At 46.6% G+C, this 22,995-nt stretch overlaps 1 pseudogene; it reads left to right on the forward strand.

Annotated features, from left to right (window-relative positions):
• Nucleotides 1–245: 245 nt before the first annotated feature.
• LOC116535316 lies at nt 246–1,223 on the forward strand (annotated as a pseudogene).
• The last annotated feature ends 21,772 nt before the right edge of the window (nt 1,224–22,995 follow it).

Below are 22,995 nucleotides of genomic sequence, written 5' to 3' on the forward strand. Positions count from 1 at the left end.
TACTAAGAATACAAAAATTAGCTGGGCGTGGTAGTGTGCACCTGCAGTCCCAGCTACTCGGGAGGCTGAAACTAGAAGAATTGATTGAACCCAGAAGGCGAGGTTGCAGTGAACCGAGATTGTGCCAGTGCACTCCAGCCTGGGAGAGAGAGAGAAACTCCGTCTCAGGGAGAAAAAAAAAAAAAAAAAAAAAAAAAGACCATGGGCGGCATGGGTTGGTGAAGGCTCCCAAGATGGATGGGTGAAAACTTGCTCTAAAAACCATTGACTGGGCCAGGCACAGTGGCTCATGCCTGTAATCCCAGCACTTTGGGAGGCTGAGGGGGGCGCATCGTGAGGTCAAGAGATTGAGACCATTTTGGACAACATGGTGAAATCCTATCTCTACCAAAAATACAAAGCTGGGTGTGGTGGTGCGTGCCTGTAGTCCCAGCTGCTCGGGAGGCTGAGGCAGGAAAATCGCTTGAACCAGGAAGTTCAGAGGTTGCAGTGAGCCAAGATCACTCTACTGCACTCCAGCCTGGGCAACAAGAGTGAGACTCCATCTCAAAAAAAAAAAACAAAATTGACTGGATAGCTTTTGGGGAGATCATACCCCAAAACCAAAAGGCCATTGCTAATTCCCTGAAATCCTGGAATGAGGCCCTGACCTCCAGGTTGGCTACTTTACCTGAGAATCCACCAGCTGTCGACTGCGCTTACTACAAGGCCAATGTGGCCAAGGCAGGCTTGGTGGATGACTTTGAGAAGTTTAATGCCCTGAAGTTTCCTGTACCAGAGGATAAATGTACTGTCCAGGTGGATGCTGAAGAAAAAGAAGATGTGAAATTTTGTGCCGAGTGGGTGTCTCTCTCAAAAGGCCAGGATTGTAGAATATGAGAAACAGATGGAGAATATGAGGAACTTAATTCCAGTTGATCAGAGGACCATTGAAACTTGAACGAAGCTTTCCCAGAAACCAAATTAGACAAGAAAAAGTATCCCTATTGGCCGCATGAACCAATTGAGAATTTATAAAATTGAGTCCAGGAAGGAGGAAGCTCTGGCCCTTATCTTACATTCTGGATGTTAAAAATAAAAATAATTATATAGTTTAAAAAAAAGTAGTGAACAAAACAGGTGTTGTCCCTGCCTTCAGGAAGCCTACCTTCTTGTGAGAGGGATAAACAATAAACAAATGGGCCGGGCGCGGTGGCTCACGCCTGTAATCCCAGCATTTTGGGAGGCCGAGGCGGGTGGATCACAAGGTCAAAAGATCGAGACCATCCTGGTCAACATGGTGAAACCCCGTCTCTACTAAAACTACAAAAAATTAGCTGGGCATGGTGGCGCGTGCCTGTAGTCCCAGCTACTCAGGAGGCTGAGGCAGGAGAATTGCCTGAACCCAGGAGGCGGAGGTTGCGGTGAGCGGATATCACGCCATTGCACTCCAGCCTGGGCAACAAGAGTGAAACTCCGTCTCAAAAAAAAAAAAAAAAAAAAACAATAAACAAATGAACGAATAAATATTTAATATATCAGGTGGCGATAAGTCTTACCAAAAAATTAAAGCAGGGAAAGGGGATAGAGAGTGGCAGAAGGGTACTATAATATAAGGTGATCAGGGAAAGTCTCTCTGCTAAGACGAACACATAGGCAGAGATCTGCAGAAAATAAGATCACTTTCAATGGGCTATTTCTTTGCTTAAATGCTGTTTCCTTCAGCATTAAGTATGAATGCCCATGTATAAGTCTCTGGAATCTGCGTGGTTCTAGTCAGGCTTGTGATTTTGTTCTACTCCCACACTGCCCTGCTTTTCAGGCAGGCTCCACATGCTGAAGGATGTGCATCAGTAGGTTAATAGTTCCTATCTCTGAGACTGGTATCAGTGTGGGCTTTTTTTCTTTCTTAAATGTGCCTTCAAAATTTCTTATGTTGAGTCCAGGCACGGTGGCTCATGCCTGCAATCCCAGCACTTTGGGAGGCGCTTGAGGTCCCAGCACTTGAGGTCAGGAATTTGAGACCAGCCTGGCCAACATGGTGAAACTCCATCTCTGCTAAAGATACGCTGGGCATGGTGGCACGCGCCTATAATCCCAACTACTTGGGAGGCTGACGCAGGAGAATCGCTTGAGCCTGGGAGGCAGAAGCTACAGTGAGCTGAGATTGCGCCACTGCACTCCAGCCTGGGCAACAGAGCCAGACTCTGTTTCAAACAACAACAACAAACAAAACAAAAATAAATAAATTTCTTATGTTGAACATAGATTTCTTGAATAACAATAACAATAATGCCATATTTTCTCCCTACTATCTCCTTTTAATTGTCACAACAACCCTACAGGGTAAGTTTTAGTATTCTCATTTTACAGATGAGAAAACTGAGGCAGAGAGATTGCACTGATTCTCTGAACTCACCCCTTGAAATGGTTGGCACCTAAATATGGGCTTGCTGTTGGCTTTCTTAAAATTTTGGTTTTGACTTCTCATTTAGATCATAGGTTCCTTAAAGACAGAGCCGTTGTCTTATCCTCCTTGTATCTCCTCCTCCCTCCTCATAGCTTGTGGCCGAGCACTAAGTACTGTAGTGAGTGCTTTTGAATGGGTCTGTCCGTTGGATGGATCCTGTTGTCCTAATATGGGCCACTTATGTTGCTGGTGGTGCCATCTTGAATGCTTTCCACTTTGGGCCCAAGGATGGAGAACCTGGAGACGGAGCGGGCCACAGAAGTGAGGAGGCTGGGCCTCCACCCCAAATGGGCAGTGATTCTGCTTGTCCACTAGAGGCCGCCTTAAACCCAGTTTTAAACAGCCAGAACACTACCACATTACTCAGCCCACCCCACCCCAGGAGTCATTTTCAACGCCAAGTCTGTCTAAGAACCCAAGGCCCCACAGTCTATTGGTGCTTCCAGCTTTGGTTTCTTCCAACAGATCGCTAGGTCTTAGACATGGAATGAGCTCCAGAATAAAAGTTGCTGATGCCAGCTAGATAACAGGAGTGTTCTGGCAGGCTCCAGGTACCCCTCAATGAGCCAAATCAACAAATGTATATGGGGCACCCAACTGAGCACCTTCTGTGTATTATGCAGCATGCTCTACTCTGGGACTAGCTTGGTGAACAAGACCTTCCTTCTTACCCTCCCAGCTCTTATGATCTAATGAGGTACACAAACCTAAAATCCATGCATTATGTGATGAACTGCTGACATGATTTCTGTTCCAGGGTTAGTTCTCTCTACGTCTCATTTCACTGTGAATTATCCCATGGGACACCTACTTGCTTTAGGGCAAGGAAGTCAGGCCAGAAGCAGAGAAAAGAAAATGGCCCACATTTGGAGAATCACTGCAGAACCCCTCCTTTCTGGAGGTAGAAGGATCTCCAGTGTCTTCTGGTAGATCTGAAGGCACCTGGGGTTGGAGTGGGTGCTGGGGACAAGGAAGTACAGGCCACCTGGACACAGCCTTCCTGCTCTTCTCCAGGTGGCCTGGGAGCTTTGCTTGGGAAGGGAAGCAGATTCCCCAGACTTTGGGTTGTGACCCGTCTGCTTGCTTTCTCACTGATTTCTGTTTGCCTCTTTTGTTTCTTTCTTGCTTCCTTTTTCTCAGATTATCTCAGTCAACATGTTTGTCAAATGAATGTGATATTTAGGGTACTCTTTTTCACCCGGGAGCCTGAGGTCAAGGAAGTTACGACAGAGTTGGGGAGATAAGATACAGCGGAATAGAGACAGACTCCCACACAGTGCAACAGTTTTCTAAGTGCAAGTTGTGGCTGCCCATGGCCATTGCTAGGGATAGATCCCTGGGGTCTGAGGGGGTCTAGGAATGCTTCCTTCCTGGAGGAGCTCAGTCTTCCCAGTGGTGGGTTGCTGTGTGTAGGTGTTTTCAGAAAAGACAGAGAAGGGTGAAACACACCCCCCCTCCCCCCGCAGTTGTTCATTCCACTGTGCCTGGACAAGGGTCTCAGAGGCCCCAGTGCTCCACATGCCTGAGAAGCAGCTTCTGAGTCAGAGCCCCAGAAACAGCTGAGGCGGCTTCAGGCTGGAGTCTTGGCTCTGTTTTCCTCCATTCTGTCCAAATGCAACTCCCTCCGTAGCTATTTGGATGTGACCAGAAACCCAAGCAGGGCCCTGGGGTGGGAGCCTGGCTCAGCCAAAGTCTCTAAAATGGATTTGTTCCCTGCATTCCCTCCAGGGCTGCAGCCGTCAGGTAAAGGTGGGTGCCCAGTGACACTTGTGCCAGAAAACCCAAGGGGCACAGGAGACTCACCCTGTGCCTACAAGTTGCAGCCCCCAATGCAGCTATTGTTGGATTGCCTCTGGGAAGGGGGTCGTAATTAGGATTTGGCTTAAGTTAAGACAGCAGCATTCCCTGGGCAATCTGCCAGCACCTCCTCACTGCCTGGGCGTGGGGCCCAGGACATGCCAGGGCAATGCCAGAGAGCTGACTCAGGGGGCAGCATGAAGGGAACAGAAAAACCCTTCCCACCCGCCAGCCAAGAGAGGAGATGAAGCTGCCTGGGGACCTGCTGTGATGGTCCCGCACACCCAGACCACCAGCAGGCTCTGTGTATGGGGCCACTCCTCAGGCCACAAAGCCATGAAGCCCCATATTTCCCAGGGCCATCAGCAGAAAGCCAGGGCTCCCCCTTCATTCTCTGAGTTCCCTTCTTCCTACAAAGACCTCTAGTTGTGCAGGTCTAGGTTCCCCAAACCCCCTTCTACATTAGCGCAGGTCCTGCCACTGCCACTTTCTTAAGACTGTGGCCTTGGGCAAGTCACTTACTTGGCTGAGATTTAGATTCCTTACATTTAAGGTGGGGTGAATAATATCTGCGTGCCTCATAGGGCTGCAGTAAGGATCAAATGAGATAATGTCTATGAAGTTATCTTGCATATTAAAAAGCACATTTATAATAAGAATATTATTGTTGTTATCATTTTTCCTGAGACAGAAATTACAGCCTCTGGCTCCTGAAGCTCAAAGTTCTCCTCTTTGCCTCTTTTATTCTGACAAGTTGCTCTGAAACCCAGGGCTGAAACCCAGTCGTGAGCCTTGGAAGCATTGACACTGGCTCTTCTGCCTGGTACTACGGTGCCAGCTCAGGGAAGCAACCCCCATCACCCTAGCTCTGTTAAACCGGTTCTTTCTCTTCTAATCAGACTCCTCCAGCCCAGTTTGCCTGCAGTGATGACAAAGAAACCTAAAATAGCACAGGCTCTGCAAACACCGCTAGAAACTGGGCTTGGGGCATAGGGTGCTGTCTGTCACCCATGGGCCTGTCTGGGCATCCCAGCCAGGTGCAGCCCTCCACCCTCCAGGGTCTGGCCTGTCTTTCTTTACGCAGCCCCAGGATGACAGTGCCTCCTGTCAGCACTTTGGGTGGCTAAATTGGATGACTACTTAGGAAGCTGGCTTGGCTAGAGGTGCCAAGAGGTGCTTGGCTAGAGGCTTACTGCTCCCCCGACCAGGTCCTCACCCCTGCGCTCTTGGGACCTTTCCTTGTGCCAAGAGGTCAGGTAAGCTGGGCTAAGATCATGTGGAACGGTAGCTGTAGTTGTGGCCCCAGGGAAAGTTGTGGACTGGGTACCAGGAAAGCCTGATTCTGAGGAACCTATCTATGGCCAGCAGGCCCTGGCCTGTCACTGTAGCTATAGAACCAGTTTGGTGTGCAGCTGCTGGAGTGCTTGCCTGTGGGCCACTGGGCCTGGCTCGGCTCTGGGATTTCCCATGGGGCCTTCATATGACTTACCCTGGTGGGAGTGGTGGCTGCCAAGACCTGATTCAAATGAAGAAGCTTGCAGCTGGGAGCCATGGGCGAGAAACGCCATTGTAGCAGGAGCACTCATCATTACCCAGCCCTTTTCTAATTGACCCTATGTTAAGCTGTCATTTCCATGAGGCACAAGTCTCTACTGAGAACTTTCTCATCCAGCTCTATTTATCTTTCTTCCTCTTCTTTTTTTTTTGAGACAGGGTCTTATCTCACTCTGTCATTCAGGCTGGAATGCAGTGGCGCAATCTCAGCTCGCTGCAACCTCCTCCTCCCAGGCTCATGCGATTCTCCTGCCTCAGCCTCCTAAGCAGTTGGGATTACAGGCACGCGCCACCATGCCTGGCTAATTTTTTGTATTTTTAGTAGAGACGGGGTTTCACCATGTTGGCCAGTTTGGTCTTGAACTCCTGACCTCAAATGATCTGCCTGCCTCAGCCTCCCGAAGTGCTGGGATTATAGGCATGAGCCACTGCACCCGGCTCTACTTCTTTTTCTTTTCTTTTCTTTTCTTTTTTTTTTTGAAACAGAGTCTTGCTGGATTGCTCAGAGCAAGACTCCACTCCAGGATGGAGTGCAGTGGTGCGATCTCAGCTCACTGCAACCTCTGCCACCCAAGCTCAAGCGATTCTGATGCCTCAGTCTCTTGAGTAGCTGGTTCTACAGGCACCTGCCACCACACCCAACTAATTTTTGTATTTTTTTTTTAGATGGAGTTTCACTCTTGCTGCTGGAGTGCAATGGCGCGATCTTGGCTCACTGCAACCTCTGCCTCCCAGATTCAAGTGATTCTCCTGTCTCAGCCTCCTGAGTAGCTGGAATTACAGGTGCCCACCACCACGCCTGGCTAATTTTTGTATTTTTAGTAGAGACAGGGTTTCACCACGTTGGCCAGGCTGGCCTCAAACTCCTGACCTCAGGTGGTCTGCCCGCCTCGGCCTTCCAAAGTGCTGGGATTACAGGTATGAACCGTCACACCTGGCCTTATTCAGCTCTTTCTAAAACATTTTCTTTAGTACATGTGTTCCTTTGCTGGGTGGCTGCTATAAGAAAGACAAAGTCTCAGTTTACATCAGAATCCCAAACTTTACGTCAAAATCCTGATGGTCTGTTGGTCAATGTAGCACCCAGACCTGATTTTGTTAACATGTACTATTTAATTTGGGAAAATTTAACATTAAAAAATCCAGGTTTCAGCTGGGCATGGCAGCCCATACCCGCACTTCCAGCACTTTGGGAGGCTGAGCAGGAAGATTGCTTGAGATGAGGAGTTCAAAACTAGCCTGGGGGACATAGCAAGATCCCATCTGTACCAAAAAATCAAAATTAGCCAAATGCAGTAGTGCATACCTATAATCCTAGCTACTAGGGAGGAGCATCCCTTGAGCCAGGAGGTCACGGCTACAGTGAGCAGTGATTGAGCCACTGTACTCCAGCCTTTGTGACAGAGTGAGACCCTCTCTCTAACAAAAACAAAATCAAAACAAAACAAACCGAGATTTCAAATATCTTAACATTTGGTGTCCTTAGCTTGGTTTTTCTCCAAAGCAGACCCTGCTACAAGGCTTCAGTACCAAGTAGCTGATTTGGGAGTTGATTCTAGGAAACTGCAATAAGGGAACGGGGAAGTGAGACAGGGAAAGGAAGCAGGAGCCGGGTGTGGAGGTTCATGCCTGTAATCCCAGCACTTTAAGAGGCCAAGGCAGGAGGATCGCTTGAGCCCAGGAGTTTGAGACCAGCCTGGGCAACATAGTAAGACCCCGTATCTACAAAAAAATTAAAAATTAGCTAGATATGGTAGCACATGCCTGTAGTTCCAGCTGCTTGGGAGGCTGAGGTAGGGGGATTCCTTGAGCCTGGGAGCTGTGATTGTACCACTGCACTCTAGCCTGTGCAACAGAATGAGACTGTGTCTAAATTAAAAAAAAAAAAAAAAAATTCCGGCCAGGTGCAGTGGCTCACACCTGTAATCCCAGCACGTTGGGAGGCCAAGGTGGGTGGATCATGATGTCAGGAGTTTGAGACCAGCCTGGCCAACATGGCGAAACCCCATCTCTACTAAAGATTCAAAAAATTAGCCAGGCATGGTAGCGTGTGCCTGTAATCCCAGCTACTTGGGAGGCTGAGGCAGGAGAATCACTTGAACCCAGGAGTCGGAGGTTGCAGTGAGCTAAGATGGCACCATTGCACTCCAGGGTGACAGAGTGAGACTCCCTCTCAAAAAAAAAAAAAAAAAAAAAGGCCAAGTGCAGCGGCGCACTTCTGTAATCCCAGCATTTCGAGAGACCAAGGTGGACAGAAAGGAATTGAGGCAGTCAATAAGGGCGAGGTTTCAAGGAAGTACCATATGGGTAGCTGGAGTTTAATTCTCCTGGAGAACTCTGGAAAAGTGTCCAACATGTATTTCAAAGCTTTCTCACCTGAGAGGCAAGGGCATTAGGCTATTTATCCACCAAACTCATCAGTCACTGGTCGGGCGCTGACGCGGTGTAGGGGAGGAAGAGTAATGGCAGTGGTAACTCCTGGGAAACTTCCAGCCTGCTGTTTAGAAGGGGAGTGTAGGCTCCAGAGGCCAGAGGAAGCTGGCACTGACAGGATCCGCTACAATACAGAAGATCTAGCAAAACTGGTCTTCAGTTCCCATGTGGCAATAATCAGTGGGAGCTGATCAGCAGTTGCCCCTTTAGGAAAGGCGAGAACTGCACTCAGCTGCTTTCCTCTTGATGTTACCTGTGTAGCTTTGTGGCTGCTCACGTTCACAACTCCTGGTTTATGTGTGTGTAGGCAACTCCCCTACAGCTGTGAATCCCACTGTCTCTGCTTCCAATAGTTTGTTTCCTATTCTTCTATGCATTCCACGAGACAGCTAGCCCAGTGATTCCAAAAGATGTTGACTTGCTGGGTGCAGTGGCTCATGCCTCTAATCCCAATACTTCGGGAGGTTAATTTGGAGGATCGCTTGAGTCCAGGAATTCAAGACCAGCCTGGGCAATGTGGTGAAACCATCTCTAAAAAAAAAAAAAAAAAAGAGGAAGAAGTAAAAATACACAAAACTAGCCAGGCCTGGTGGTGTGTTCCTGTAGTCCCTGCTATTCAGCAGGCTAAGGTGGGAGGATCACCCACCCAGGAAGTCGAGGCTGCAGTGAGCTGAGATTGCACTCTAGCCTGGGTGACAGAGTAAGACCCTGTCTCAGAAAAAAAAAAAAGTTGACTGATTATTTCTGTTTCTCTAGCTCTGCAACTGAATTATTTAACTCCCTGAATCTCAGACCGCCTTCCCTCTATGCAGTTAAGTGCACTGTGTCAGAGCATGTGAAATAGATCCTCACTTTGGGGACTGATGAGGGGAGCCCCTGCATTATCTCTTCGACGTCTTATACCTGACTGGCTTTCTGTTCCTTCGATGCTGTGTTCCTTTCTGCCTCATGTCAATTCCTCGGCCTGGGAAGTTCTTCCCCTTTAGACAGTCTCCCTCATGGCCATTCTTCAGGATTCAGTGTCAATGTCACTTCCTCAGTGGAGTCTTTCACATCCCTCTGCCCCTCACCAGGTTATGTCCCTCTGCTGTACATTCACACAAGGCCTTGTATTCCTCCTTAACATATTCACAATAATTACTTACATATTGGTTCAATTTGTATTTACACTGTGGTTCCATTGATAATGCAGTTCACTTACTCAAACCCGACCACACACTCAGCTGAAAGAGCCTGAAACAAATAAATTCCTTTATTTGAAGTCACATGGCACCATTAAAGCCAGATCTTGCCAGCTACTGCCCCAGGGTCACAACCAGAGTACAAAGAGAAATACATGTTATTTTTCTGCTTTTACGCTTCTGAACGCCTAGGTCCTGGTAATGTAAGTGATTTTCAAGAGTAAGTTGGCAACCTTTATCTCCCAGACTGATTTTAGAATCTGTCACTATTCCCACAAATGCAGAAGGTGGAAATCCACTGTATTATCTGTCTCGCCTCTGGATTGAAGCTCCACAAGGACAGGTTACAGGCTTGCCTCTATCTTGCTGGATCCCCAGGGCCTAGCACAGTGCTGGACACATAGTAAGTACTCAGTACATCTTGGGTTGATGGACGAATGATGCTAGGTGGCTGATGGATGATGGATGGGAGAGGGATGGTCAGAGCCATGAGGACCAGCAGAGTGCAGGATGTCCCTGGAGATAGGCTAATACTTGATCTGACTTAACTACTGGAGGTGGGGAAGGAGGATGAAGGAAATGAGATGGTTGCACTACTCCAATAGAACTGTCTTGCCAAAGGCCTGTACTTCTGCAGATCTCCAAGGATTTGTTAAATCCCACACTCTACTTTCCCCCAAACTAAGATCAGCGGCTTACAACCTTAACCAAGGCAGGGTAGCCACCTCTGAGTCACTGCACAGCACTGCCATACACCCTCAGGGCTCAGACAGTGTGCACCTCCTGCCTTGAATTCCTATCCTGACCCAAAAACCCCACCCAACCCCCTGCTGTGACCCTGCTTCTGAGACTTTCCCTGTCCTCACCCAAAGCTTTGTTTAACCCCAGTGCCAACCCCGATCTTGATCGCAATTGCTTTTATAGCCCTGGTGCCAATCCCAGCAAGCCCAACCTTGATTCTCATATATACATATTTTAAAAAAATGTTTAAAGACAAGATCTTGCTATGTTGCCCAGGTGGGTCTCAAACTCCTGGCCTCAAGTGATCCTCCCGCCTCAGCCTCCCGAGTAGCTGGGACTACAGATGTGCCACCATGCCCAGCTTTGATTCCCATCTTGACCCTAACCTTGGCTTCTGATCCTGAGTACATTGTACATCCATGCATCTGTGCCTTTTTAATTTTTTTTGGCAAAGGTTTTGCACACATTATTTGATTCGACATTTATAACTTTACATAATCATCCCCATTTTATGTATGAGAAAACTGAGACTCATTGTGAAAAATGCCCAAGGCCACACAGCTAGAACTGGGGGAACCTAGATCAGATTCAGGTTTTCCAGCTTTAAATCAGCACTGCAGGGGCAGCTGAAGCTCCTCATTAGGTCTCCGTTGCCCTTGTGAGGCCATGAGTTCAAAACCGGCCTGGGAAATATAGTGAGCAACGCCAAGGATCTCAGGGTCCTAATAGTAGTGGTGATAACAATAACCTTAGCATACTGGGGAGTTTCTTTGTGACAAGTAAGAGTACTGAGAAGCTCTTCATGCGCTAGCTATCTAATCCCCACAGCAATGCTATGGAGCTAGGTAGCCCCATCTCACAGAGGAAACCATGGCTTATGGAGGTTAAATCACTTGCCCAAGGTAGCACAGCTAGCAAGAGTTTGAGCCAGAGCTTGAACCCAAGTCTCTCTGACTTTAATTGCAGTTCATGCCAATATTTATAAAGAAATGGGATGGGACAACAGGAAGCAGCTGGATCCTGGTCTTCTAACCCTGTGCCCACCATACCTTTCGAGCTGTAGTGCCAAATTCCAGGGCATTGTGTTTGATCACCAAAACTGGGTTAAAAATGAGTCAAGCCTTGGTAGAACTGACTCACTGTGGTGTCTGTCAGCTCTAAAAGGAGACAGGAAGCCTCAAGGGCAACTGCGGGCTGACCAGTGGCCAGTGGATGAAGGTCCCAGAAGCATCCCACCGCAAGCCCTGTAGGCGCTAAACATGGACATCCACGTGCCTGCCAAGGAAAAAAAGACTCAGACTCAAGGTTCATTTTTAAAATGTGACCTGTCAGTCCCCATTTCTTTCTTTCTCCCTACTCAGTGTTAAATTGTAAGTGTGATAGTATGGTGGTTATTTGCCTCCTTCATACTCAATGTTAAACTGTAGGTGTGATAGTATGGTGGTTATTTACAAGAAAATCCTTGTTCTTTTTTTTTTTATGGAAATCTTACTTTTATTATTATTACTTTTTTCAATTGCATTTTAGGTTTTGGGGTACATGTGAAGAACGTGCAAGATTGTTGCATAGGTACACACATGGCAGTGTGATTTGCTGCCTTCCTCCCCATCACCTATATCTGGCCTTCTCCCATGCTATCTCTCCCCAACTCCTCACCCCCCACTGTCCCTCCCCTATTTCCCCTTGACGGACCCCAGTGTGTGATGCTCCCCTCCCTGTGTCCATGCATTCTCATTGTTCAATACCCACCTATGAGTGAGAACCTGCGGTGTTTGATTTTCTGTTCTTGTGTCAGTTTGCTGAGAATGATGGTTTCCAGGTTCATCCATGTCCCTACAAAGGACACGAAACTCGTTTTTTATGGCTGCATAGTATTCCATGGTGTATATGTGCCACATTTTCCCTGTCCAGTCTATCATCGATGGGCATTTGGGTTGGTTCCAGGTCTCTGCTATTGTAAACAGTGCTGCAATGAACATTGTGTGCATGTATCCTTATAGTGGAACAATTTATAATCCTTTGGATATATACCCAGTAATGGGATTGCTGGGTCAAATGGAATTTCTATTTCAAGGTCCTTGAAGAATCGCAACACTGTCTTCTACAATGGTTGAACTAATTTACACTCCCACCAACAGTGTAAAAGTATTCTTATTTCTCCACATCCTCTCCAGCATCTGTTGTCTCCAGATTTTTTAATGATTGCCTTTCTAACTGGTGTGAGATGGATCTCAATGTAGTTTTGATTTGCATTTCTCCAATGACCAGTGATGATGAGCATTTTTTCGTATGTTTGTTGGCCTCATGTATGTGTTCTTTTGTAAAGTATCTGTTCATATCCTTTGCCCACTTTTGAATAGGCTTGTTTTTTTCTTGTAAATATGTTTTAGTTCTTTGTGGATTCTGGATACCAGCTCTTTGTCAGATGGGTAGATTGCAAAAATTTTTTCCCATTCTCTTGGTTGCTGATTTACTCTAATGCCTGTTTCTTTTGTTGGGAAGAAGCTGTGGAGTTTAATTAGGTCCCATTTGTCTATTTTGGCTTTTGTTGCCAATGCTTTTGGTGTTTTGATCATGAAGTCCTTGCCTATGCTTATGTCCTGAATGGTTTTGCCTAGATTTTCTTCTAGGGTTTTTATGATGTTGAGTCTTATGTTTAAGTCTTTAATCCATCTGGAGTTAATTCTAGTGTAAGGTGTCAGAAAGGGGTCCAGTTTCTGCTTTCTGCACATGGCTAGCCAGTTTTCCCAACACCATTTATTAAACAGGGAATCCTTTCCCCATTGCTTGTTTTTGTCAGGTTTGTCAAAGATCAAGTAGTTGTAGGTGTGTGGCGTTGCCTCCGAGGCCTCTATTCTGTTCCATTGGTCTATATCTCTGTTTTGGTACCAGTACCATGCTGTTTTGATTACTGTAGCTTTGTAGTATAGTTTGAAGTCTGGTAGTGTGATGCCTCTAGGTTTGTTCTTTTTGCTTAGAATTGACTTGACTATGTGGGCTCTCTTTTGGTTTCATATGAAGTTTAAGGTGTTTTTTCTCCAGTTCTGTGAAGAAGGTAATTGGTAGCTTGATGGGGATAGCATTGAATCTGTAAAATCCTTTGGCAGTATGGTCATCTTCACAATATTGATTCTTCCTAACCATGAGCATGGACTGTTTCTCCAACTGTTTGCATCCTCTCTTATTTTGTTGAGCAGTGGTTTGTAGTTCTCCTTGAAGAGGTCCTTTACGTTCCTTGTTAGTTGTATTCCTAAGTATTTTATTCTCTTTGTAGCAATTGTGAATGGCAGTTCATTCTTGATTTGGCTCTCTTTAAGTCTATTATTGGTGTATAGGAATGCTTGTGATTTTTGCACATTGATTTTTTATCCTGAGACTGCTGAAGTTGCTTATCAGTTTCAGGAGATTTTGGGCTAAGACGATAGAGTCTTGTAAATATACAATCGTGTCATCTGCAAATAGAGACAATTTGACTTCCTCCTTTCCTATTTGAATACTCTTTATTTCTTTTTCTTGCCTGATTGCTCTGGCTAGAACTTCCAATACTATACTGAATAGCAGTGGTAAGGGAGGGCATCCTTGTCTAGTGTCCACCTCCCAAGTTCAAGCCATTCTCTTGCCTTGGCCTCCCCAGTTGCTGGGATTACAGGCACATGCTACCACATTTTAGTATTTTTAGTAGAGACAAAGTTTCACCATGTTGACCTGGCTGGTCTTGAACTCCTGACGTCAAGTGATCCACCCACCTTGGCCTCCCAAAGTACTAGAATTACAGGCATGAGCCATTAACTATTTTTAAATGTATAGTTCAGTGACATTATATTCACACTGTTGTGTAACAATCACTGCTATACATTTTCAGAACTTTTTCATTATCCCAGAACAACATTCAGTGATGTGAACTAAGATGGGGGTGGGGCCTGGGACAGAGAAAAAGAAACCTGCCTGCAAGGGACAAGGACCAAGTGTGAGTGTCAGAGATGAAAGAGAAGTTGACCCAAATGGAGTTCTGCTGGGGATATGGCTGACAATTTCAACCTTTTTTCATATTTGCATTCTCTCTCTGCTGCCCACCTCCACACAGGGATGCCCATGTGTATGCACCTAGTTTTGATTATTTTTTCCTTAACAGTTTGAAAGTAAGACATTGGGACACTTCACCCCAAACACTTCAGCCTATGTCTCTTATGCAGAGATAGACTGAGAGATAATATAGACTCTAGAAAGAATCTAACTTTATTTCTGAACCCACAATCTTCTGAGTTTCTTTTTCCACATAGTCTTCCAGACCAGAGGCAACGATGCTGACTCCATGGGGGCCAGCTATGGCTTTGACCTGCCACTGACCTCAGAACTAGAACAGCATCCAAAGTCTTGGGCAAAACTGTTTCTTGGTCCCATCAGGACCCAGGGGAACATCTTATATTGCTCTGGCTACAACCCCATGCTATTTGGATCAGCCCCTTCCTTTGCTGAAGCTCATATCTGGGCTTAGGTCTCCAAGACAGACACTGGGTGTGGTGATTCACCCTCTGTCTGATCCTCATGACTCTTCGAGGGGAACTTGGAGACCTGGAATTTTGGTCAAGAGTCCCTGTTCATATTCCCAGAACCCAGGCTCTCTGGGGTAACATTTGTTTATGTTGTTTAATAGTTACATCCTCTCCATGGCCTTCTGATGTCAAGAGCAGGCCAAGTCAAACCCGGCCCCCATGTCCACGTCAAACCTGGCCCCCATGGGCTGCAGATGTCTTGGGCTTTGCTTTAGCCCAAGCCTCACCCCTTTGCTTACAGGTACCTGATGAAAATTTCTTTTTCTTTAGCCGCTTCTGTCTTCTGTGAAAGCAGGTGGAAAAAATGTTTTGCTGCATTCCACAAAAGAGACAACAGGCCTATAGAGGGAAGTGACTCAGCCAGGTTCATGCATGGAGTCAGCCACCACGCCAGGAATGGAGCTCTATCCTCTGACTCCGAAACCACAGCCTTCACCGTGGCAGTCACTCCTTTCTTCAAGAGGATATGGCCTTTGGACTTGACAGGTGCTGCTGGCATTGTGCAACGGGGCTTTCTACCCCCGGTTCTTCCTACTCCAATCCAGCAGAATACTGGCCTTCAAATATGAATTTCAATAGTACAGCCCTTTAAAGGAATTTTATAAGACTCTTCCTTTATTTTATTTTATTTTTTTATTTTTTGAGACAGAGTCTCTTTCTGTAGCCCATGCTGGAGTGCAGTGGTGCCATCTCGGCTCACTGCAACTCTGCCTCCCGGGTTCAAGCAATTCTCCTGCCTTAGCCTCCTGAGCAGCTGGGACTACAGGCACTCACCACCAAGCCTGGCTAATTTTTTGTATTTTTAGAGATGGGGTTTTACCATGTTGGTCAGGCTGGTCTCAAACTGCTGACCTCAGGTAATCTGCTCACCTTAGCCTCCCAAAGTGCTGGTATTACAGGCATGAGCCACAGTGCCCGGCCTCTAAGACTCTAAAGCAAAGCACATGACTTTCCAAGTTTGGAAAAACAAAAGCTCCTAAATATAGGAAAGATGACAGCTGTACAAGTCCTCATGCCTTCCCTTGCACTCTCACTTCCTCTCTTGGAGTCCTCTCCTTTCAATTCTCAATCTCATTACTGCACCAAGCTTCCGGGGTTTACTCCCCACACAGCTCAAGCACAGGCAAATTTCAAATCACTGTCTTTTGCTTCCTATATTTCAGCTGAGATTGATGGGGATTTTCAGCTTTACTAAACTTATGCACACCCTTGCTTAAGAACCTGTAGTACTTTCCTGGAGTCTATGGAATCAAGTGCACACTTCTAGCTGCAATAAGACCTTTTATAATCTGACCTTACTCTACCTATTTGTACTTAGCTCTCATGCAGTGTAAACCTTTCCTAATCAAGTCAGACTTCTCACTGCTTGTGCATAACATCTACACACACACACACACACACACACACACACACACACACACACAGACTTAAATACATACAGGTTTATTCTCCACAACATGTAAAATGTTTATTCCTAGCTCCTATCTCTTCCAAGGGTCTTACCTGGAACTTCTTGTTTCCTGCCTTCTGCCAATCCCAACCCCACCCATCTATTTATTTATTTAGACAGAGCTTCGTTCTTTGTTGCCGAGGCTGGAGTGCAGTGGAGCAATCCCGGCTCACTGCAACCTCTGCCTCCTGGGTTCAAGCGATTCTCCAGTCTCAGCCCTCTGAGTAGCTGGGACTTCAGGTGCCCGCCACCATGCCCAGCTAATTTTTGTATTTTTAGTAGAGATGGAGTTTCACCATGTTAGTCAGGCTGGTCTCAAACTCCTGACCTCAGGTGATCCATCCGCTTTGGCCTCCCAAAGTGCTGGGATTATAGGCATAAGACACCACGCCCGGCCACCTCACCTATCTTTTAAGATTTGTTTATGGGTGAGTGCGGTGGCAGCTACTGTAGTCCCAGCTACTCAGGAGTTTGAGGCAGGAGAATCGCTTGAACCCAGGAGGCGGAGGTTGCAGTGAGCTGAGATCGCACCACTGCACTCCACCCTGGGAGACAGAGTGAGACTCTGTCTTAAAAAAACAAAATAAAAAGATTTGTTCAGTAGGCCAGGCCTGGTGGCTTATGCCTGTAATCCCAGCACTTTGAGAGGCCAAAGTGGGCAGATTGTTTGAGCTCAGGAGTTCAAGACCAGCCTGGGCAACATGGTGAAACCCCTTGGTCTCTACCAAAAATGAAAAACTAGCCAGGTGTGGTGGTGGGCGCCTGTAGTCCCAGCTACTCAGGAGGATGAGCAGGAGAATTGCTTGATCCTGGGAGGCCGAGGTTGCCGTGAGCCAAGATCTCACCATTGCACTCCAACATGGATGACAGAATGAGACCCTGTCCCTCTCCCCCTGAAAGAAAAAGATTAGTTCAGGTCCAGGAAATCTCTATCTTTAGTGTCTCCAATGAACAATTTGAGTTGAGCTCAATCCTTTTGAGAACTTAGGGTAGAATTTTCTTTAAAAACAGAACAAGCTGACTGCTATGATGCAGACTGAATCTTCAGGACACTGCTGCACTGTGGAGCAAAGTCTGCATGGGGACAATGTCACTGTTGCTTCCTCTTTGACTCAAGATGCAATATTGTGGTCACCACACAAGCTGCTGGGTCTACTGTCCCTGCAAAGCACAATGCTCTGGGAACCCAATTCTATGCAGGTAGAACCATAAGACCTTAGAAATAAAAGCAAAATCAAAAACTGACCTCAAGAAGCTCAGAGGAGGGCCAGTACAGGCACTGCAAGGAAATATCACAGATAGACAGGTACTAGTAGGTACAGCTATTCTCAACTTTGCTTTGTTCTAACAAATTTAATTTCCCTTAATTTCCTACTTAATTTTCCTGAGGTCTTGGGGAGCCAGTTTTTCATCCACTGCTATGACTTTGAGGGTTCCTGTAAGTCCCCAAGCTCTTTCTTTTTTGGAGACAGAGCCTCGCTGTGTCGCCCAGGCTGGAGTACAGTGGCCTGCTCTCAGCTCACTGCAACCTCCACCTCCTGGGTTCTCATGCCTCAGCCCCCTGAGTAGCTGGGACCACAGAAGCATACCACCATTCCCAGCTAATTTTTTATTTTATTTTAGTAGAGACAGAGTTTCACCATGTTGCCCAGGTGGTCTTGAACTCCTGAGCTCAGGCAGTGAGCCCATCTTGTCCTCCCAAAGTGCTAGGATTACAGGTGAGCCACCACACCTGGCCTCCAAGCTCTTTTAGTCTACATGGAAAAGTCCCTCAATTTAGCCATTCATTTGGCATTTAATAAATAAAACTATCGCTAGGAATCTAAAAAAAGAACAACTAGTTAAGTGCTGAAACAATTTCTGAGAACAGATTCTTTAGAAAAGTAGCCTTGAGGTGGCTCGATTGGCACAAGGCTCTCAGGTATACATTCCTTTCCTTGATTCATCCCTGTCTGGGGAGTGCTGCTCAAAGACCTGCCTTGCAGTCCCAGGGCTTCCCCACCTCTGTGTTCTCCTTCCGCCCCCATCTCAAAGGATAGGGTTGAAGTAGAAGCCCCAGTATGTAGAAAGCTTGTAGTTTAGTTGGGTGAAAAAGTAAAACAACACTCCCTAGATATATGATGCATTGGCTGACATTTCCCCAAATTTGTTTGGTTAAAAGAAACTTCTGGGACACCTATTAAGATCCCTTCAGATTCCCTCCTATCAGATTCTTTCACTTGAGGCCAGGAGTTCAAGACCAGCCTGGACAACATAGACAGACACCATCTCTACAAAAATTAAAAAATTAACAGGGAATAATGGCGCTTGCCTGTGGTCCCAGCTACAAGGGATGCTGAGGTAGGAGGATTGCTTGAGCCTAGGGGTTTAAGGCTGCTGTGAGGTGCATGATTGCATCACTGCACTGTAGACTAGGTGACAGACTGACACCCTGTCTCAAAAAAAAAAAAAATCAGATTTCAGGGCCCCATCTAAAGAATCAGAATTTTACCTTGTTCCACACTTGATGCAAAAAAACAAAAGAAAAAAAAATCAGAATTTAAGAAGGGGTAACCTGAAAATCTGTACTTCTTCAACCTTCAAGCCAGGTGACTCTTATCATCAGACAAGTTTGACAAACATAACATTAGTCAATATTTATTATTTCAGATACCTGGGCATCAACTCAACAGGGCTTCCCCCCGCTTTAAAAATGGATAAAGAGCCGGGCGCGGTGGCTCAAGCCTGTAATCCCAGCACTTTGGGAGGCCGAGGCGGGTGGATCACGAGGTCAAGAGATCGAGACCATCCTGGTCAGCATGGTGAAACCCCGTCTCTACTAAAAATACAAAAAATTAGCTGGACATGGTGGCGTGTGCCTGTAATCCCAGCTTACTCAGGAGGCTGAGGCAGGAGAATTGCCTGAACCCAGGCGGTGGAGGTTGCGGTGAGCCGAGATCGCGCCATTGCACTCCAGCCTGGGTAACAAGAGCGAAACTCCGTCTCAAAAAAAAAAAAAAAAAAAAAATGGATAAAGAGACAATACCATCTTGGTGATGATTATCAACACGGAGTTTGGAGGGTTTGACCTGCCAGGTATTGGGGTTGTGGTCACACACTTCCCAGAACTGTGTGATCTTGGACAAGTTATTTAACCTCTCAGATTGGCTGTGTGATCTTTGAAAAGTTATTAACTTCTCAGGGCCTCAGTTTCCTTATCCATAAAGTGGGGATGATATTGCATCTCATTCACTGAGGATTAAAGGAAATAATGCATACAGAATTGTTAGCCCAGTGCCTGCTAAATAAAAGCATGGCCAATAAATAAATGGGATTGTTATTTTCCCACAAAAGAATCCTAGAGTATCCCCATCATATAAATATGGTTGAATAATTGTGGACAAGGAAGAGTGGTCATGGGTTGTTCCAGGGGTCCACCACACAGATATAAAAGCACAGCCAGAAGACCCAGCGATCACTTCTCTGACTACACCCAGTAGACACAACTGTGGCTGGCTACATTAAACAAAAGGAAGAACACTTTAATCAAATCTGGTTCAAGGTAGGCAGACAGGAACCAAGGCAGACATGACTTGGACAGACAGCTGGAGCTATCCCTAGGATGTCACCACGGGTTAGAAGTAGGAAGATTCCCAGTTATAAGGACAAGCACTTCTACTTTCCTGATTGAATTTGATACTGCCTCAGAGATAGTTCTCCAAACTCTGGAGCCAACCAGGTCTGCGTGTGAGTCTCAGTGCTTCCATTTCCCTGGAGTTTAACCTTGTGGAAATTGCTTAAGCACAGTGAGCCTTCATTTTCTCATCCATAAAATGGTGACATTAAGAGTACCTTCCTTAAAGGTGTTAAGATGGAAAAAGAAAATGAACATAATGCAAATAAAAGTTGGTTATTATTTTTATCTATCTTTAACAAGGGATAGGTTATAAGATTGTATTGTCCCCTTGGAGACAACAAACTTTTTTTTTTTTGAGACAAGTTCTCATTGCCCAGGCTGGAGTGCATGACAAGGTTCCTCACCACCTCGACCTCCCATGCTCAAGCAATCCTCCCACCTCAGCCTCCTGAGTAGCTGGGGCCACAGGTGTGTGCCACTACGTCTGGCTAATTTTTAAAAAACATTTTATAGAGGGCCAGGCCCGGTGGCTCATGCCTGTAATCCCAGCACTTTGGGATGCCGAGGTGGGTGGATCACGAGGTCAAAAAATCGAGACCATCCTGGCCAACATTGCGAAACCCTGTCTCTACTAAAAAGTACAAAAAATTAGCCGGGCGTGGTGTCGCATGCCTGTAGTCCCAGCTACTCGGGAGGATGAGGCAGGAGCATTGCTTGAAACCGAAAAATGGAAATTGCAGTGAGCCGGGATCGCGCCACTGCACTCCAGCCTGGCGACAGAGCAAGGCTCTGTCTCAAAAAAAAAAAAAAAAAACATTTTATAGAGACAAGGTCTTGCTATGTGGCCCAGGCTGATCTGATACTTCTGGGCTCAAGCGATCCTCCTGCCTCGGCCTCCTAACATGTTGGGATTACAGGTGTGAGCTGCTGCGTCTGGCACTCTTCCTCTTCTTTGGTGCCTGCCACATTCCCCACCATCGCTGTCTCCAGAATAAACAAGGAGTGCCCTGCTAGGAGATTACCCACATACTGTTCCTCCCACTCACTCTGTACACACACCTGCCTCCAGGGATCCCTGCTCCCTCTTCCTACAGATACTCATGCATTTAGTCCTCTAGCGGCCTTCTCAAAGGAGACTGTCCCCTCTGCAGGACTTGGCTGCTTCCAAACCCTCCCCAGAGGCTCAGCAAACCAGAAAAAAGAAGCACCTTCTGCAGGAGGATAGGAAAGACAGATTGAGTTTATTTGTGCCTTTAAGCACAAGATGGAAATACAATATAAAAGATTGAGAATGGGAATGGATGGTGATGGGAAAAAGGAGGAGCTGAGGATTCAGAATAAAAAAGGGAGAGGGTGGAAATGTGTCATGAAGTTCCTCAAAATCTGCTAATCTTGAATCTCATCATTTTTAGTGAATGAACTCAGATGATTCACTTCCCTTCATTAGCCTCTATTTTCCTCTCTGTGTAATGGAAGGGGAAGTGCTTGGTTTGAAGACAGAGATGCATATAGAATCCAGCATATAGAATCCAGCTTGGAAGAGCCATAAGCATGTGGAATTAGGAATCATATGGGTTATGAATATTATGTTAGTTTCCTTCTAAATAGGATTTTTTCAGTATTTCAGCTTCTGGCTGAACATATATCCCTAAATCTTACTTTCTGGCAGTCTTCAGCAAGCCCACCAGTTGCTGGTTAGCCACCCCAGCCTTTTGTTCCTGAGCATGTCCCTTCCCTTCCAAATCGATTGCCACCCAACATGGTAACCTGAACTCTGAGAATTTTTAGCATCAGGGCCTAACTTTGGTCCTGTTGAGGGGCTCAGAATCCAGAAGGTCTGGAAAGTCGGGACCCACACTACTTTATTTTTTTTTTTTATGGAGTCTCACTTTGCCACCCAAGCTGGAGTGCAATGGCTCGATCTCGGCTCACTGCAGCCTCTGCCTCCTGGGTTCAAGCAATTCTCCTGCCTCAGCCTCCTGAGTAGCTGGGATTACAGGCATGCACCACCACGCCCAGCTAATTTTTATATTTTTAGTAGAGCGGGGTTTCACCATGTTGGTCAGGCTATTCTTGAACTCCTGACCTCAAATGATCCACCTGCCTCAGCCTCCCAAAGTGCTGGGATTACAGGCGTGAGCCACGGCAGCCAGCAAACTACTTTAAAATAATAAATTCCTGATTTAGGTAATAACCAGGTTTGGGTCAGGGACAAAGAAAAATTTGGCCAAGGCTCATGACATTCATGCAGAGGTCTCAGCTGACTGGCCTGGGTAGGCCCAAGAAGTGGGCCAGAGCTGGTGAGGCAGCAAAGAGTGAAGAAGTTTAGGGGTGTCATAACCTGATGCAGAAGGGACCAGCTTAGTTCCCCTTTCATGGTGCTATTGACGACAGTCTAACCTCAGGGTCCAGCCCCTGGGCTCTTTGCTTTCCATGAGTAAGGAAGCAAGTATGCAGCTCTCTCCACCCCTTCCACAGGCCACTGGGGGCCTGCAGCTCTAGCAACCTCCATATCGTGTTACAGGCCCAGAAGCGGCTTTCGGTGCCTGCTGTTGCCCGGCCAGCTTCACCCTTCACACTAGACACTTAGGAAAAGGGGTCCTCAGACTCAAGGAAGCTATGTGACCAGCCTTCCATGCCTCCTTCCCAGAACTGTTGAGGAGTCCGTCTGCCTCATGTGTAGGAGGGAAAGAGGCGCTTCAAGCCACACAGGGACACAGAGAAGTGGGGGAAGGAGTGAGCATAGGGAATGCGGGGGTGAACAGCACATGCAGCTGTGGGCCCAGCTGCCTAGTTGCTGGGAACTGCTGGCCAAGGAGACAGCATCCCCACTGGCCTGGAATCCTGGAATGGACTCCAGCCCAACTTGGTTTTCTGAGCCAATCCAGCCACAGCCAAGAAGGGGAGCCAGACACTCAAGGTAGGAATCATAGTTTACACAATTCATCCTCCTATGTCTAGCATCCAGAACTGTGCCCAGCACACTGTACATGCATGATAAATATGGAATGAAAGAATACTTTCACATGCAAGCATGATCTCAGGCAATCTGCAGAGTGAGGCGCAGGCTGGACAGGTGTTGCTTCATTTTGCAGATGGGAGAACTAGATAAAAGAGTTCAGCATAATCTCAGCACTTTGGGAGGCTGAGGCGGGCAGATTACCTAAGGTCAGGAGTTCGACACCAGCCTGACCAACATGGTGAAACCCTATCTCTACTAA

This window comes from Sapajus apella, unplaced genomic scaffold, assembly GCF_009761245.1.
Source record: "Sapajus apella isolate SASKATOON/1434 unplaced genomic scaffold, GSC_monkey_1.0 scaffold94, whole genome shotgun sequence".
In the NCBI taxonomy this organism is placed as follows: Eukaryota; Metazoa; Chordata; class Mammalia; order Primates; family Cebidae; genus Sapajus; species Sapajus apella.